Source organism: Silurus meridionalis, chromosome 22, assembly GCF_014805685.1.
Source record: "Silurus meridionalis isolate SWU-2019-XX chromosome 22, ASM1480568v1, whole genome shotgun sequence".
Taxonomy (NCBI): Eukaryota; Metazoa; Chordata; class Actinopteri; order Siluriformes; family Siluridae; genus Silurus; species Silurus meridionalis.
The window spans coordinates 430,534-445,530 of NC_060905.1; positions in this window are offsets into that span (position 1 = coordinate 430,534).

Genomic DNA, 14,997 nt, shown 5'->3' on the forward strand with positions numbered 1-14,997 from the left:
GCTTCACTACTATTCATGAGAGTGACTTAATTTCATTAATCTCCTCATCAAAATCATCAACCTGTATTCTCGATCCCTTGCCTACTAGTTTCTTTAAACAGATAGCTCCAGAGGTAATCAAACCTGTTTTAAAAATAATTAACTCTTCCATTAGCACTGGTTATGTACCGAAATCCTTCAAACTGGCAGTTATCCACCCCCTTATTAAGAAACCTGACCTTGACCCATGTCAGTTGTCCAACTACAGACCGATATCAAATCTCCCCTTTATATCCAAAATTTTAGAAAAGGTTGTAGCACAGCAGTTATGCTCACATCTGCTTATGAATAACATTTTGAAATGTATCAGTCAGGATTTCGGCCTCATCATAGCACAGAGACGGCGCTAGTTAAGGTGGTAAATGACCTGTTATTGGCCTCTGATCAGGGTTTTGTCTCCTTACTTGTTTTGCTCGACCTTAGTGCAGCTTTTGACACCATTGATCACACTATACTGCTTGCTAGACTTGAGAATGTTGTAGGAATAAAGGAACAGCTCTCTCTTGGCTCAGGTCTTATTTGACTGATCGCTATCAGTTTGTGGATGTAAATGGTGAGTTCTCCACGCTCTATGAGGTAAAGTTTGGTGTTCCTCAAGGATCTGTCTTAGGCCCACTGCTTTTCTCTTTATATATGCTGCCTCTTGGTGAAATTATTCATAAACATGGGATTCGCTTCCATTGCTATGCTGATGACACACAGCTGTATATTTCAGCAAAGCCAGATGAGAGATCAGCTTAACAATGTTGAGAAGTGTGTAAAGGACATTAGACAGTGGATGCTTAATAACTTTCTTCTGCTCAACTCAGATAAGACGGAAGTACTTTTACTAGGACCACATGCAGCTAGAAGTAAACTTTCCGATTACGTAGCATCTCTGGATGGTGTTTCTGTTTCAGCATGTACGGCTGTCAAAGACCTTGGTGTGATTATTGACCCGAGTCTTTCCTTTGAGTCTCACGTGAATAATATCACCAGAATCGCCTTCTTTCACCTTAGAAATATTGCTAAGATTAGAAATATGATGTCGTTACAGGATGCAGAAAAACTGGTTCATGCTTTTGTTACTTCTAGATTAGACTACTGTAACGCTTTACTGTCTGGGTGTGCGGTAAGTGCATCAATAAGCTTCAGTTAGTCCAGAATGCAGCAGCAAGGGTCCTCACTAGATCTAGGAAATATGACCACATCACCCCTGTTTTAATCAGTCTACACTGGCTCCCAATCAAATCTCGCATTGACTATAAAATATTACTACTGACGTATAAAGCACTCAATGGTCTCGCACCGCAGTATCTGAGTGAACTTCTGTACCAGTATGATCCTCCACGCCTACTTAGATCAAAAGGTGCTGGCTATCTGTTGGTTCCTCAAATAATGAAGACTACAGCAGGGGGCAGATCTTTCTCTTATAAAGCCCCACAGTTATGGAACAGCCTTCCAATCAGTGTTCGGGACTCAGACACAGTCTCAGTGTTCAAGTCGAGGTTGAAAACGTATTTATTTAGTCAAGCCTTTTATCAGTAGATTTCTCTTAGGTAAAGGCACAGATCTGGAGGGAACATGGATATAGAGTGTTTGGTGAACTGGTATATTTGTATGCTGTCGTCCCTCACATTCACACGTTCACTCAGGTTTGTTGACGGTGGTGTGGTGGGTCGTCTCTTATCCCAGAGATCCCTCATGTCTGTGTTACCTTCTGGTTCTCCCTTTTAGTTATGCTGCCATAGCGAGTCTTGCCGGAGTCCAAACTGCACAGTGACATTAACTTTCATACACCAATAGTTACACTTAATAATCCATATCCTTCTCTTCCGTCACTCTCTCTCTCTCTCTCTCTCTCTCTCTCTCTCTCTCTCTCTCGGTCGAGTTAAACATGCTCCTGAGGCTCCAGTGACCAGTGTTCCTGCCCTCTCCCTCCTTGGATCTTCACACTTCTGTGCAGCTCGGGACGGTCTCTTAATTCGGAGTAGAACGGGTGCTTTGAGGACGGATTGGACTGTAGTTGGTGTCGGCGGTCTGCTGCACTGACTCGGGAGTGCAGTTTGCTTCTGATCATCATCACTGTACCCCACAACATTGTATATCTGCTTCAAATGGACATTTGGTGCAACCCAGATGAGGATGGGTTCCCTCTTGAGTCTGGTTCCTCTCAAGGTTTCTTCCTTATGCCATCTCGGGGAGTTTTTCCTTGCCACAGTTGCTCATCAGGGACAAACATACTTACAAAGAACATATTTATGTTTAATCACCACATTATCTGTGTAAAGCTGCTTTGAGACAATGTTCATTGTTAAAAGCGCTATACAAATAAAAATGAATTGAATTGAATTGAATACACAACACAGAGCTACACACACGCAACACAGAGCTACATACACAACACAGAGCTACACACACAACACAGAGCTACATACACAACACAGAGCTACACATACACAACACAGAGCTACACACACAACACAGAGCTACATACACACAACACAGAGCTACACACACAACACAGAGCTACATACACAACACAGAGCTACACACACACAACACAGAGCTAGACAAACACAACACAGAGCTACATACACAACACGAAGATACACACACAACACAGAGCTAGACACACACAACACAGAGCTAGACACACAACACAGAGCTACATACACACAACACAGAGCTACACACACAACACAGAGCTACATACACAACACAGAGCTACACACACGCAACACAGAGCTAGACAAACACAACACAGAGCTACATACACACAACACAGAGCTAGACACACACAACACAGAGCTACATACACACAACACAGAGCTACACACACAACACTGAGCTACACACACAACACTGAGCTACACACACAACAGAGCTACATACACACAACACAGAGCTACATACACAACACAGAGCTACATACACAACACAGAGCTACACACACATAACACAGATCTACACACACACACAGAGCTACCTACACAACATAGAGCTACACACACACACAACACAGAGCTACACACACGCAACACAGAGCTAGACACACACAACAACTCCTCATTGACTAACTGACTAAACAAATATCTCACGATAATAAAGACTTAAACTAATAAATGAACCTCACGATAACAAGTCGTAACTGCTGAGTTTAGAAACCCGGCATTATAACAGTCCACATGTTTCTCTCCACTTACACTGAATGTAGCAACCAAATCTCCAGAAACACAGAGCTACATACACAACACAGAGCTACACACAACACAGAGCTACAACACACAACACAGAGCTACACACACACACACACACATAGGTACACACAGAACACAGAGCTACACACACAACATTTAGCAACATACACTACACTGAGCTACATACACACACAGAGCTACACACACACACACAACACAGAGCTACATACACACAACACACAGAGCTACATACACAACACAGAGCTACACACACGCAACACAGAGCTACATACACACAACACAGAGCTACACACACACACACAACACATAGGTACACACAGAACACAGAGCTACACACACAACACAGAGCTACACACACAACACAGAGCTACATACACAACACACAGAGCTACACACACGCAACACAGAGCTACATCACACAACACAGGCTACATACACAACACAGAGCTACACACACGCAACACAGAGCTACATACACAACACAGAGCTACACACACACACACAACACAGAGCTACACACACAACACAGAGCTACATACACAACACAGAGCTACACACACACACACACAGAGCTAGACAAACACAACACAGAGCTACATACACAACACCAAGCTACACACACACAACACAGAGCTAGACACACACAACACAGAGCTACACACACAACACAGGCTACACACACAACACAGGCTACACACACAACACAAAGCTACACACACAACACAGAGCTACATACACACACACAGAGCTACACACACACACAGAGCTACACACACACACACTGAGCTACATACACACAACACAGAGCTACACACACAACACAGAGCTACACACACACAACACAGAGCTACACACACACGCAACACAGAGCTACACACACAACACAGAGCTACACACACACAACACAGAGCTACACACACACAACACTGAGCTACACACACACACAACACATAGGTACACACAGAACACAGAGCTACACACACACAACAGAGCTACACACGCAACACAGAGCTACATACACACACACAGAGCTACATACACAACACAGGCTACACACACACAACACAGAGCTACATACACAACACAGAGCTACACACAACACAAAGCTACACACACACAGAGCTACATATACACAACACAGAGCTACACACACAACACAGAGCTACATACACACAACACAGGCTACACACACAACACAGGCTACACACAACACAGGCTACACACACAACACAGGCTAGACACACACAACACAACACAGAGCTACATACACAACACGAAGATACACACAACACAGAGCTAGACACACACAACACAGAGCTACATACACACAACACAGGCTACACACACAACACAGAGCTACATACACAACACAGAGCTACACACACACAACACAGGCTACACACACACAACACAGAGCTACACACACAACACAGAGCTACATACACACAACACAGAGCTACACACACAACACAGAGCTATACACAACACAGAGCTACACACACACAACACAGAGCTAGACACACAACACAACACAGAGCTACATACACAACACGAAGATACACACAACACAGAGCTAGACACACACAACACAGAGCTACATACACACAACACAGAGCTACACACACAACACAGAGCTACATACACAACACAGAGCTACACACAACACAGAGCTACACATACACAACACAGAGCTACATACACACAACACAGAGCTAGACACACACAACACAGAGCTACATACACACAACACAGATACACACACAACACTGAGCTACACACACAACACTGAGCTACACACACAACACAGGCTACATACACACAACACAGAGCTACATACACAACACAGAGCTACATACACAACAGAGAGCTACACACACATAACACAGATCTACACACACAACACAGAGCTACCTACACAACATAGAGCTACACACACACACACAGAGCTACACACACGCAACACAGAGCTAGACACACAACAACTCCTCATTGACTAACTGACTAAACAAATATCTCACGATAATAAAGACTTAAACTAATAAATGAACCTCACGATAACAAGTCGTAACTGCTGAGTTTAGAAACCCGGCATTATAACAGTCCACATGTTTCTCTCCACTTACACTGAATGTAGCAACCAAATCTCCAGAAACACAGAGCTACATACACAACACAGAGCTACACACAACACAGAGCTACATACACACAACACAGAGCTACACACACACACACACAGAGCTACACACAACAGAGCTACACACACAACATTTAGCAACATACACTACACTGAGCTACACACACAACACAGAGCTACACACACACAACACAGAGCTACATACACAACACAGAGCTACATACACAACACAGAGCTACACACACAACACAGAGCTACACACACACAACACAGAGCTACATACACACAACACAGAGCTACACACACAACACAGAGCTACACACAACACAGAGCTACACACACAACACACAACACAGAGCTACATACACAACACAAGCTACACACACACAACACAGAGCTAGACACACACAACACAGAGCTACATACACACAACACAGAGCTACACACACAACACAGAGCTACATACACAACACAAAGCTACACACACAACACAGAGCTACATACACAACACAGAGCTACACACACACAACACAGAGCTACACACACAACACTGAGCTACATACACACAACACAGAGCTACACACACAACACAGAGCTACACAACACAGAGCTACACACACAACACAGAGCTACATACACAACACAGAGCTACACACAACACAGAGCTACACACACAACACAGAGCTACACACACAACACAGAGCTACACACACAACACACAGAGCTACACACATAACACAGAGCTACACACACAACACAGAGCTACACACACAACACAGAGCTACATACACACAACACAGAGCTACATACACAACACAGAGCTACACACACAACACAGAGCTACACACACATAACACAGATCTACACACACACAACACAGAGCTACACACACAACATAGAGCTACACACACACACAGAGCTACACACACAACACAGAGCTAGACACACACAACACAGAGCTACATACACAACACAGAGCTACACACACACACACACACACACAGGCTACATACACAACACAAAGCTACACACACACAACACAGAGCTACACACACAACACAGAGTTACATACACAACACAGAGCTACACACACACACACACACACACACACAGAGGTACATACACAACACAGAGCTACACACATGCAACACAGAGCTAGACAAACACAACACAGAGCTACATACACACAACACAGAGCTACACACACACACACAGAGCTACATACACAACACAGAGCTACACACACACACAACACAGAGGTACACACACAACACAGAGCTACATACACACAACACAGAGCTACACACAGAACACAGAGCTACACACAGAACACAGAGCTACACACACAACACAGAGCTAGACACACAACACAGAGCTACACACACAACACAGAGCTACACACACACAACACAGAGCTACACACACATGAGTGGTGGAGGATGGCGGGCTGAGTGGTGGGGGATGGAGGGATGAGTGGTGAAGGATGAAGGGATGACTGATGGGGAAGTAGGGATTATTGTAATGAATGGCGTCTAATGTTTTCTTGGTCTGCATCCTTGACTGCGAGTGAAAATTCTTCAGCACCTGTACATCATCCAGATGTTCCAGACTGGATGCTGCTCATCTGTTCATGTGCTCTGTGGTGTTTGAGGTTTAGCAGAAGATGTTTGTTCTTTTTAATGAGACACAGCAGTCACACCCTGAACCTGAGGCTAAACTCCTCATTGACTAACTGACTAAACAAATATCTCACGATAATAAAGACTTAAACTAATAAATGAACCTCACGATAACAAGTCGTAACTGCTGAGTTTAGAAACCCGGCATTATAACAGTCCACATGTTTCTCTCCACTTACACTGAATGTAGCAACCAAATCTCCAGAAACACATGATATGGTGAAGATTGGATTCAACAATGTGTTAAATAAACAACAGTTGCCCTGGTTTGTGTTGCTCGCACTCACATGCTGTCTCACACACACACACACACACACACACACACACACACACACACACACACACACACACACACTGTTGGCTAAAACCCAACCTGCAAACCTGAACTCACATCATTTCCATAACTGTAGAAACTGTTTTAACCAACACACATTTTTATTATTTTATTTGTAACTTTTTTCTTTCTTTTCTATATTATATGATTTGATCTTGATTTTTTTGCCAAGAAAAGATAAATTAAAAGGAAGAAAAATAAAGTCTGATATTTACATTTTTGGGGGGTTTGGAATCCACTGTTATTTCTTTAGTTTTATTTAAGAATATTGCACACTAACAAATATTTTTACTGTAAATGGTCAGAAGCATGAACCTTCTAACTGAATGAACGATCACACACAATGATCTAAAATCAGATCAGCTGATGTTCATAAATGAAACATCTTACAGAAATCCATGAGTGGAGTGGATCATTCTTTAGAACCTGTCAGGAGCCTTTATTCCCTCTGACCTTCATGGTCAAAAACAGTAGCAAATGATGGTGATGTTATTTGGGCAGGAAGAGTATCACCCATCTTTTGATTAAGATTATTTGAGATAAGTCCAGATGATGAGACCTTTAAATGGAAAATAAGAATTTCAGTGATGTTTATGAACAAATCAGAAATTTATTCCTTTATCTCAGACATATGTTTGTGAAAATCTTGGTCCATCTTCAACGTCAACATTTCTTCCAGGGAGATCAGTCAGTGCATTTCCATAGAACTTTCATTTGGGGTTTTTTTTTTAGATTTTCTTTTCTATGACCAGGTGAGAACTTCTGTCTGCTGCTTCATCCTTCCTTGCTTTTCAGGTATAGGTTGTACCATGTGACAGAGGACATAAAAACAAACCTAATAATGACCACGTTTTGTTAGTAAATATTGGTCATGTCTGGAGGTGGTGTGAATCTTGCTATGAAGTTCAGACCAGACTCAAAAAGGACCCCATCCTCATCTAGGTGACACCAAATGCCCATTCATTATAACTCCATCATTGTTGAAGTTGTCACATGTTTACTGATAAAGACTTAAGTGTAAAACTGTTCATGGTGATTGCAGCCCTAAACTATTGTAGCAGACTGTTTATATTAATTATGGTCCAAATCCACGATAATCTTAATGGTTTTTTGCTGGTTCATTTGAACCATCTTCAGCCGCACTGGGTGCTTTCCAGTTGCTGAGAACACCGTCCAGACGTAAGGTATCAGGATAAATCGGCAGGTCTGAACTGAAGAGGTCTGATCGCTGATTTCTCAGGAGCATGTGTAGCTCTGTCAGTACTGGTGGACCCTCCAACATAATACCTTCACATTTCAGTGTTGTGGAGGCATGCTTTCCATTTCAGATTCCTAAAAGTGATTCTGACTGACCTATGGAACTACATTAATGTCAAAGATATGCTGTAAAAAATTTGGTGGTTAAATAGATTGCATCATATTATTTTTATGTTTGTGCAAAAACACTGGAACCTGGAATAACTGGTTAGGAGAAGTCCCCTGATTCTCCACAAGGTTCTTCCCATAGTACAGTTGTATGGCCTAAAGCATTTTAGATGTTACGTGGGAAAATTAGGAGGAAAGATTCACAAAGCAACACCAAATAGTAATAATTACTGGATCTAAAAAAAACTCAATTTCATGGTTGTTCCTACTGTCTGTACTGTAATATGTTACAGAGTTTCATAATTTGCTAAATGAGAGAAAAGATATAAAATCCAAAAGACTGACTTTCTCTTCATGCTAAACATTTTTCTATTGCTATGATTAAATGTAGCTATAAAGGCAATGTGCTATCTGGCGATTTGACAGTTTATTAAGCATCAACAGCTTATTAAACTAATCTGTGAACATAGCTAAGCTTAACATACACTACCAGTCGGTAGTTTGGACACCATTTTCTTTATGATGAAACGGCTCTTATGAGGATCATCTCAGGAAAAGAAGACTAAGAGCTACCGCTGCGTCACAGGATAAGTTTATTACAATTACCAATCAATCAAGCAATCAATCAAACTTTATTCATAAAGCGCATTACAACACCAAAAGGAGCACAAGGTGCTTTCCAGTAAAGCAAAAACTAAACATTAAAAATATTTTTTTTTATTAAAAGTAATAAATAAAAAAATAATAATAATAATTAAGAAATAAATAAAAATAAAAATAAGACACAATGAACATAAAATAGCAGTTGAATCAGGGCTACGTGTTAAAAGCTTTGTCTGAATAAATGAGTTTTCAACTGCGATTTAAAAATACTCAGCTCAGTGATGCATCGTATGGGTGCTGGAAGTGCATTCCACAGCTTTGGTCCCTGGACAGCAAATGACCGGCCTCCAAACTTTTTATACTTGCATTTAAGAACAACCAGAGAGGTATGTCCAGAGGAGCGGAGAGTTCTGGCTGGTTGGTAGACCTTTAATAATTCGGCGAGGTACGGCGGGGCCAGATCATTGATTGCCTTGAACACAAACAGCAGGACCTTACACTCCACCTTAAACCGCACCGGAAGCCAATGAAGCGAGCGGAGGACAGGGGGGATGTGGGAGCATTTGGAGGTGTTGGTGAGAAGACGTGCTGCCACGTTTTGTACCATTTGGAGACGATTTAAAGGGCATTACAATAGTCAATCCTCGAGCTGATGAAGGCATGTATAGCTTTTTCAAGGTCAGCTTGGGACAAGAATGATTTGACCTTGCTGATGAGCCTTAGCTGGTAAAAGCTCACCCTCACTACTGCACTGATCTGCTTATTGAATTGCATACTTTGGTCAAAAATAACACCCAGGTTACGCACGGTAGGTGCAAACTGAGGTGTAAGAGGACCAAAACTCAGAGAACTGCTGGGTAAGTCCGAGCTAAACAGGATGTACTCATTCTTTTCTTCATTTAGATGCAGGAAGGTCTGGGAAAGCCACTGTTTAATATCCTGAAGGCAACTATGGAGAGGGTCCAATGCAGAAGGCTTACTCTGAATCACAGGAAGATAGATATGGAGGTCGTCAGCATAGAAATGAAATTTAACATTATGATTGGAGATGAGTTGACCAAGTGGCAGCATATAGAGTCAAAAACAGAATAGGACCAAGAATAGATCCTTGAGGCACACCAGATGACAGAGACGCAACCGAGGAAGAATGATCATCCAGCATTACTGAAAAAGTTCTGTTAGTGAGGTATGATGCGAACCATTTTAGTACTGCACCCTGCAGACCAACAACATGTTCAAGACGAGAGATGAGGATGGCATGATCCACAGTGTCAAATGCAGCGGTTAGGTCCAGTAACACCAAAACCACAGAGCTTTTACCATCCAAGGCTCCAAGAATGTCATTATGGACCAGCCTCTGACTTATGTAAATGTTTCTCGGAGTTGAAGTTGCAGAAAAATTTCATTATCCACTGTTCAGAGGAGACTGTGTGTGTCTGACCTTTATGGTTGAATTGCGGCAAAGAAACCATAGTTTCAGAAGAACAACAGAAAAGACTTGCTTGGGCCCAGAAACACAATGACTGAACATTGGATCAGTGGAAAACTGTTTTGGTGGTGTGTGTTTGTTAGATGTACAGAGGATGAACGGAAGGTTCCTAAATGTGTGGTTTTCACTGTGAAGCATGGAGGAGGAGGTGTGATGGTGTGGAGGAGTTTTGCTAATGACACTGTTGATGATTTATTATAAATGGAGGATCCAAGGTGGCGGCGTGGCAGTAGCTCGCAGCAGCCTCTCTGGATCCAAAAATGGTGCTTTCACCATATTTAGCCCGATCTTTTACAATACATGGACACCAGAGTCAGCTGTGTTCATGTGTATGAACACCAGACACTGTTACGGTACAGGCATCATGCAACCGATAATCTGCATTATGAAGTTCCGGACGCCGCCATCCAGCTAGACAGACTAACCGTATTTCGAGCCGACAGAAACGCTGCTCTGTGCGGTAAGACTCGCGGTGGTGGCATGTGTGTTAATATCAACACGGAATGGTGCAAGAACTCTGTGCTTGTCTCACGCTACTGCTCATCGCTAGTGGAGTTTGTACCTGTTAGATGCAGACTATTTTATTACCACAGGAATTCACCACTGTTTTCATTGTCGGAGTGTACATTCCTCCCAGCGCTAATGCTAAGAAGGCACTAAGTGAACTCTATGGTGCTATTAGCGAGCTGCAGAATGCTCACCCCGACTGATTGTTTATTATCGCCGGAGATTTCAACCATGTGAATCTCAGGACTGTGCTCCCTAAACTCCATCAGCATGTGGATTTTTCAACGAGACGAGTGAACACGCTGGATCTTGTTTACACAAACATACCCGGCGCGTATCGTGCGGAGCCCCGCCCCCATCTCGGCTACTCAGACCACTGAGTTACTGTATGTTAATTCCAGCATACAGACCGCTCATCAGACGCTCTACACCGGTTCTGAAACAGGTGAAAACCTGCCCAAAAGGAGCTACTTCTGCTCTTCAAGACTGTTTTGAGTGCACTGACTGGAACATGTTCAGGGAGGCTGCAACCAATGGCGATTCCATCACATTGGAGGAGTACGCATCAGCAGTGACCAGCTACACCAGCAAGTGCGTTGATGATGTGACCATCTCCAAGACCATCACTACACGCTTCAACCAGAAGCCGTGGATGACTGCAAATGTGTGTGTGCTGTTGAAACAAAGAGACTCTGCCTTCAGACCAGAGGACAAGACGGTCTTAAGAACAGCAAGGGCCAAACTGTCCCGTGCCATCACAGAGGCGAAGCGATCCACAACCACTTCCAGGACAGCGGAGACACTCGGCGCTCGTGGCAGGGCATCCAGGTGATCACGAACTACAAAACTACATCACCTGCTTTTGACCATGATGCCTCCCTCCCAGATGCACTGAACAACTTCTACGCCCGGTTTGAGGCACAGAACAACGTAAAGGCGAGGAAGACCACCCCTCCACCCACTGACCAGGTGCTCTGTCTAACCACAGCTGAAGTGAGGAAAACTCTATGCAGAGTTAACCCAAGGAAGTCTGCTGGACCTGACAGCATTCCTGGCAGAGTGCTCAGGGAATGTGCAGAACAGCTAGCAGATGTCTTCACTGATATCTTCAACATCTCCCTAAACAGCAACGTTGTTCCCACGTGCCTTAAGACAACGACCATTGTTTCAGTGCCAAAGAAGTCTCCTGTCTCCTGCCTCAATGACTATCGTCCCGTCGCGCTCACCCCCATTGTGATGAAGTGCTTCGAGAGGCTCGTCATGAGGCACAGTAAGACCCAGCTTCCACCCTCCCTAGTGGACCCCATGCAGTTTGCATATCAATCAAACCGTTCCACAGACGCCATCTCCACAACCCTCCATTTGGCCCTCACCCACCTGGACAACAAGGACTCATATGTGCGAATGCTGTTCATTGACTTCAGCTCAGCATTCAAAACAATCATTCCCCAGCACCTGATTGAGAAGTTGAGCCTACTGGGCCTGAACACCTCCCTCTGCAACTGGATCCTGGACTTCCTGACTGGGAGACCTCAGTCAGTCCGAATCGGGAACAGCATCTCCAGCACCACCACACTAAGCACTGGGGCCCCTCAGGGCTGTGTGCTCAGCCCACTGCTGTTCACCTTGCTGACTCACGACTGTGTAGCAATGCACAGCGCGAACCACATCGTTAAGTTTGCTGATGACTCGACCGTGGTGGGTCTAATCAGCAAGAACGACGAGTCAGCATACAAAGAGGAGGTGCAACGGTTAATTGCCAGGTGGGGCACCAACAACCTGTCTCTGAACGTTGACAAAACCAAAAGAGATGGTTGTGGACTTCAGGAGAGCACAGAGCGCCCAATCTCCACTGATTATTGATGGCTCCTTAGTGGAGATTGTCAAGAGCACAAAATTCTTTGGTGTTCCTTGGAGGCGGACAACCTCACCTGGTCACTCAACACCAGCTCCATCACCAAGAGCCCAGCCCAGTGTCTTTACTTCCTGAGAAGCCTAAGGAAAGCTCATCTCCCTCCCCTATCCTGACCATGTACTAAAGAGGGACCATTGAGAGCATCTTGAGCAGCTGTATCACTGCCTGGTTTGGGAACTGCACCGTTTTGGATCGCAAGACCCTACAGAGGATAGTGAGGACAGCTGAGAAGATCATCGGAGTCTCTCTCCCCTCTATTATGCACATTTACACCACACGCTGCATCCGCAAAGCAAACAGCATTGTGGATGACCACACACACCCGTCACACACACTTTTCACTCATCTGCCATCAGGAAAATGGTTCCGAAACATTCGGGCCGTCACATCCAGATGGTGCAACAGTTTTTTTCCCGCAAGCCATCAGGCTACTTAATACACAGAACTAAAAGGGAACTTGCACACACACACACACACACACACACACACTCAATGTGTGTTACTGAACTGTACAACCTGGACTTAACACTTAACACACACTCATTACTTATCTCAATACATTCCACCACCATTTATTTATTATTATTTATACTTTACCGTACTACACAGTTTACCTGCTTTTCTTTGCACCTTTCAATGTATCGACACTATTACACTGTTTACATGCTGTTTTTTTGCACCTCTTGACTGTTGCTGTTTTTTTGCACTACATTGTTCTGTTTATATTCACTCCCAGGTATAGTGTTTACAGTTTCCTCGCACAGTCCTGTATAATCAGAGTATACAGTAGGTTTACTGGTCGGTGCTATATTGGGTTTTTTGTGTTGTCTTGTGTTGTCTGTCTGCACTGTCTGTCTGTACTGTTTTTTTGTCTGCACTGTTTGCACTAGGTTGCTCTCGATGCACTTTATGTAGCTTGTATTGTGTTGTAGTTCTATGTTGTTGTTTAGTGTAGCATCAGGGTTCCAGAGGACTGTGTGAACTGTGTACCACTGTGTATATATATGATTACAAATGTTGAGCTCAGTAGCTCCTAGTTTTATAACCATAACGACTGTAAAGATTGTAGAAAAAACATTATATATGTAGTATAAAACATTATAATCTTATACTCCAGTGCTCATGTTAGTTCTTACTCTCCAGTGTTCTGTATTGTTAAAAGATTTATGATCAAACTCTTGATGTCACCCAAATGAGGATGAGGTTCCCCTTTTGAGTCTGGTTCCTCTCAAGGTTTCTTCCTCATTACATCTAAGGGAGTTTTTCCTTGCCACAGTCGCCACGGCTGCTCATCAGGGATAAACACACACCATTCACCATCACTGTTGATTTCTGTAAAGCTGCTTTGAGACAATGTCTGTTGTGAAAAGCGCTATACAAATAAACTTCACTTGTCTTAATATGTGTATATGACAATAAAAGCCTCTTGATTTGACTTGACACACTTAACCAGCATGGGTACCACAGCATTCTGCATCGACATGTAGCCATCACATCTGGTTTACACTTAGTAGGAGCATCATTTGTTTGTTTTCCAACAGAACATCTACCCCAAACACACCTCTAGTTTCAGTAAGAGCTGTTTGTTCAAGAAGGAGAGTGATGGAGTGCTGCATCAGATCATCTGGAATAGTGGAGACCAGTTATGTGACCAGAGGTGACGACCTCATGAGGTTTATCAGAGAATGCAAAAAGTATGCAAAGCTCTCATCAAAGCAAAAGGTGGTTAAGA